Genomic DNA, 6,000 nt, shown 5'->3' on the forward strand with positions numbered 1-6,000 from the left:
CCTTTAATCAGGAGCTGTTCTCTGAATATTTAGAAACCCATGACATCCTTCCTAAAGGGTGCTACCTAGGATTAAATACAATACTCTAGGTCTTTGTGCTACTGGAGCTTCCAGGACGTGGATCTTTGCACTGCAGGTGGTCAGCTGCATGAGGTACTGTTGGTCAGTGATGGTCTGTGCTGGGGATGGGGGCAGGATTAATTGGGAAGGAGAGGAATGAAGAGATGGGGCAGGTGTGGAGGTCTAGAGGGGGCTGGGGGAGGTTGGGGATGGTGGGAGAAAGAGAGAGATGCTGCGGGCTTCATGGAATGGGTGAGGCGATATGGAGCGGGAGAGTGGGAAGAGCCGTGCTGTAGTGTGGGCGGGGTGGTTGTACAGGTGTGAATGGGCGTGGGGGGGGGAAGAAGGGGAAGAGGTTCAAAGGGAGGCATCAGTGGTCATGTTCAGGGAAATGTTGATAGGAAGGAATTGTAAGAATTAATGGGGGCAGTGGGAGCCAATAGGATGAAGGGTGAGGATCCTGCGATGACGGGCAAAAGGACGATGAGGGTTGTTGGAGGGGACACGGAAGTAAAACAGGATCCTGTGGGTTAGCAGGATGAGAGAGGAACAAGCTTATTGTCATGGGGGTCGGCTCTTCAGGAAGGTAGGGGACATGGGCATTAACTTGAACAGAATGGAGGATAATTGGGAAGAGTTGTAGGGTAACTGTGGGAACATCTAAGGTTACACCGGGATGATCAATAGTTATGAGGGAGAGGATATAGGTCACATGGCGAGGTTGGAACGTATTGGATCCAACCTGAAAAGTCACACAAACCTTGGCTGCTTGCAACTATCTAGAGCCTCAAAGTGGAGATCTTGAGATGCTGCATGGGAGCTAGGTCATCGGGGGTGGGCGAAGTGGCAGGTCAGCTCAATTGGACAACTGAAGGGGACCGGGGGACATGGACCCAGCCTGTGGCTCCCGCTGAAGATGGGGGAAGAGGTGCACAGGCTTAAAAACTACGAATTGCAATTAAACCATGTCAGACCTCATTAAAGTGCAAGTGTAGACTATTCACCAAAGTGTAAGAACATTAACAATCATAACAACCATGCATCCGCATGTGAAATCAAATCTTTTAATCTTGCGTTCCCTACCAATTCTTCCAGGTGCTCTCCCGACATCCACAACAGGGGTGGGGGCAGCCTGCTGACCAGTCTTGGATGATCTTGGCAGGCGTCCTCTGGAGACCCGAGGCATGGAGGGCCCCAGCTTACTTTGGCTGTCCTGCTGTGGGACAGCTGCTCCCTCTGAGGATGAAGCTGAAGGGCTCACGGGCATGGGGGAATTCCGAAGATCTGGACACTCTCAGAGGGTCCAGAGTGGAGGTCCCAGGGATGCCCAAAGGCAGTTCCTCTTCCCTTTCCCAGAGGGCCTTTACCTGATTCCTTGAGGAGAAGGGACACCTGGAGGGAAATCAAGATGCTCCATCCCCCTCTGACCCAGCCACAGCAAGATGTCACCCATGGCTACAGTGATGGAGTGCAGATCTGCGCGCAACTTCAACAGAAACTCAGCATTCTGCTGGACGAAGTTCTCTATGGCATTTGCCATCCTGCCCATGGAGACCTCCATGTGCGCACAGGTCAGAACCACTTCATCAAGGAGCAGGCGGATGGACTCCTTCACCACATGTGCCACTCTGTTGCGGACCTTTGCCACCTCTGCCTGATGTTCCCTCTCTTCTCACTGCATCTCCAGCATTTCGTGCAGGGCCGATCCCAGAGGCTTGTCAACCGACTTGGACATCACAGATGCCTCTTCCCCAGCAGTTCTCTAATTGTCAGTGAGCTTGGCTGACCCTGCTTCCTTCTGCTGCGGACATGTATCCGTGCAGTGACCACCAGAATGTGAGACCCTGCTTGAACGAGATCTAGTACCACTGAAGTATGTGTCTTTGCACTGGAGGAGGGTGCAGGTGACTGCTGTGATAGATCTACAAGTGCATCTTCTTCCTCCTCACAACGTCCTTGGTCCTCTGTGAGCTGGAGGTACTGCTGAACAGGGCTTTCTCTTCCTGCCTTCTCCTCTGCTGCTGGCACCTGTAAGTGAGAGAGGAGAGAGTGTGTGACTGCTTGAGCTGCCTCCAATATGGAGGAACGTATGGCCCTTAGGTTTCTATGTGACTACATTATGCATGGATCCTTACTGCATGGAGGCTGCCTGCCGACATCTCCATCTGCACAGGCTCAGCCTGGTTCCCCTCCCCCCCCACCGCCCCTGCCAGCTTGACTACCCGTTCCTCAAACTCAGTAAGGCTCCTCAGGGCAGGCAGGCCCCCTCCTGTCTTCTCTCTCTCTCCTGTTGTGCCGTAACTTTTCCTGCGCAAAGAGAGATGGGGTTGAGAACAATTGGGTTTCAGGTACCCTTCTCTTGCTTCCACTCTTACAAATAACCTGCTGGATTGTGTACCATGTGAATTATGCACTGTTGGTTGTCCACCAGGGATTTGGGGTAGCGCCCTCCAGAGCGGTGAGCCAAGGAAATAGAAGGCTCACAGACACATGTCATTAGCGGTGCTTTCTGGTACCTCAATGTCTAGACTCCTTTCCCCTAACCTCCACCACCCTCCAACCAGGCAGCATCTGAGCTCTCTGTGTGGAAGGGTCAGGGGCCCACAGTGGCCTCTCCACCTGCAGACCAGATGGACTGCAGTGGGGTCATGAGACATCACTTTATCACATTGAGTAGCGTTTTATGCATGGGTCCCATGGATGGCGCCCTTGCCACTGAGGTCCATGACCCCTCTACCATTCAGTGAGGTGAGTGTGAGCAGTTGAGGGTTCACTTACCCTGGCGGCGCAGATGAGGTTATTCATTGGTTTCCGGCACTGCAGGGCAATTGTCTGGTGCAGGCCGAGGGCATTGACCACCCTGAAGACTTCCTCCCATGCAGGGTTGATCACACAGCTCGGTCTCCTCCTTCCATCGTCAGGGTACAGGTATGCTCCTCCTGGCCTCCACTGCACTGAACAGTACATTGAGGGAAGCCTTGCTGAATCTGGGGGCTGGAGCTCCCCCGGATTGCTGGGCCATCCTCTCCTTCCATGCTGGGTTTGCGACAAAGAAGTTGATGTCCGGATGCCTTTTTAATATGGCACTTGGATATGAAAGCAGGGCGCACGCCATACATTGGGAAACTCCTGACTACATAACTAATTAGGGCAGCATTGTGCGATTCGGCATGAATTCCCACTGGTCGGTGTGAAACACTCCCGGTTCCCATGTCCATCACCGGATTTAGGCCCGAAATGGAAAATCCAGGCCATCGTGTTTGTGCCAAATCTTTGCTAGAACAATCCAAAATTAAAAGGATAATAGAAGTGAATTCAAACCAATAATTTCATGTAAGGTTCAAATGGTTATAACTGGTTCCCAATTTACTTTTGTGATTCATGAACTTGCTGCCTTATAATATATATAGTGGAGAAGTTGGCATTGTGGTAATCCAGAGGCCCAGGTTAATGGCTTGGGGACATGGTTTCAAATCCCACCATGGTAACTGGTGGGTTTAAATTCAACTAATAAATCTAGAATATGAAACTGGTCTCAGTAATGGTGACTATGAATGATAACTTTTGTTTATTAAAAACCCAGCTGGGTTACTAATATTTAGATTATTAGATCCAGAATGAAATCTGCAATCCTTACCTTTCTGGCCTACTTGTGACTCCAGACTCTTAAGTGAAACTCAGTTGAAGTGAAATTAGGGTTGGACAACAAATGTTTGCCAGCGTTGTTCAAATCCCTTGAAAGAAAAAAAATATATTGGCAGGGTGAATGGATCCCACTATAGTGTCCCTGCTATTGTATGGTCCAGATATGAGTGGGCATTTGGTCATGCAATAGGTCTGCACCATCATGCAAAACCTAGTAATGTTGTTAATCAAAATAGGTATCCGTAACCACAAGCAGCACTTAAATATAGCTTACTGAGTAGTTCAGCAAGCAAACTTACAGAAAAGCAGAAAAAAATGAAGACTAATTTGCAGAATACTTTAGTCAAGCTGGTATATATTTACCTGAATAGAGTGCCTTCAACCATACTTATCCAATGATAATCTTGTGTCCCACACTATTCTTTTGATCCAGGTATGACTGTAAACTTGGTCATGCAGTAGGGCTGCACCATCATGCAATTCTGAGCAATGTTGTTAGATACCTACAACCACAAGCAGCACTTAAAATACCTTATGGAGTAGTTCAGAAAATAAACTTACAGCAAAACAGGAAAAAAAATGAACACTAATTTAGAGCATACTTTAGTCAAACTGGTATACATTTACCTGAGTGGAGTTGCATCCAGTCATATTTATCCAATTATAGTTCTGTGTCCCACTGCACTGAATAAAGTTAACAACACTTAGAGCAGAATCATCCCAGATTTGCACTCAGTGCAGTAGTGGGCGGGTAAAACCATCTTTTATCCACTGGCCATGATAGCAGATTATTTTTTTATTCATTCACAGGATGTGGACTTCGCTGGCTGGGCCAGCATTTATTGCCCATCCCTAGTTGCCATTGTGAATGTGGTGGTGAGCTGCCTTCATGAACCGCTGCAGTCCATGTAGTGTAGGTACACCCATAATGCTGTTAGGGAGGGAGTTCCAGGATTTTGACCCAGCGACAGTGAAGGAACGGCGATATATTTCCAAGTCAGGATGGTGAGTGACTTGCAGGGGAACTTCCAGTTGGTGGTGTTCCCATCCATCTGCTGCCCTTGTCCTTCTAGATGGTAGTTGTAGGTTTGGAAGGTGCTGTCAAAGGAGCCTTGGTGAGTTCCTGCAGTGCATCTTGTAGATGGTACACACTGCTGCTGCTGTGCATTGGTAATGGAGGGAGTGAATGTTTGTGGATATGGTGCCAATCAAGCGGGCTGCTTCGTCCTGGATGGTGTCCAGCTTCTTGAGTGTTGTGGGGGCTGCACTCATCCAGGCAAGTGGAGAGTATTCCATCACAGTCCTGACTTGTGCCTTGTAGATGGTGGACAGGTTTTGGCGAGTCAGGAGGTGAATTACTCATCACAGGGTAGCCTCTGACCTGCTCTTGTAGCTACAGTATTTATAAGGCTAGTCCAGTTCAGTTTCTGGTCAATGGTATCCCCCAGGATGTTGATAGTGGGGGATTCAGTGATGGTAACGCCATTGCACATCAAGGGGCGATGGTTAGACTTTCTCTTGTTGGAGAGGGTCATTGCCTGGCACTTGTATGGTGCAAATGTTACTTGCCACTTGTCAGCCCAAGCCTAGATATTGTCCAGGCCTTGCTGCATTTGAATATGGACTGCTTCAATATCTGAGGAGTTGCCAATGGTGCTAAACATTATGCAATCATCAGCGAACATCCTCACTTCTGACCTTATGTTGGAAGGAAGGTCATTGATGAAGTAACTGAAGATGGTTGGCCTGAGGACACGACCCTGATGAACTCCTGCAGTGATGTTCTGGAGTTGAGATGGCTGACCTCCAACAACCACAACCATCTTCCTTTGTGCTAGGTATGACTCCAACCAGCGGAGAATTTACCCCTGATTTCCATTGACTCCAGTTTTGCCAGAGCTCCTTGATGCCATACTCTGTCAAATGTGGCCTTGATGTCAAGGGCAGCCACTTTCACCTCACTTCGGAAATTCAGCTCTTTTGTCCATGTTTTAACCAAAGCTGTAATGAGGTCAGGGCTGAGTGGCCCTGGCGGAACTCAAACTGGGTTATTGCTAGGTAAGTGCTGCTTGATAGCACTGTTGATGACCCCTTCCATTACTTTACTGATGATCATAGACCAACGGGGCGGTAATTGGCCGAGTTGGATTTGTCCTGCTTTTTGTGTACAGGCCATACCTGGGCAATTTTCCACAAAGCTGGGGAGATGCCAATGTTGTAGCTGTAATTGAACAGCTTGGTTAGGGGCGTGGCAAGTGCTGGAGCACAAGTCTTCAGTACTATTGCCAGAATATT

The sequence above is a fragment of the Carcharodon carcharias genome, chromosome 2, assembly GCF_017639515.1.
Source record: "Carcharodon carcharias isolate sCarCar2 chromosome 2, sCarCar2.pri, whole genome shotgun sequence".
Lineage (NCBI taxonomy): Eukaryota > Metazoa > Chordata > Chondrichthyes > Lamniformes > Lamnidae > Carcharodon > Carcharodon carcharias.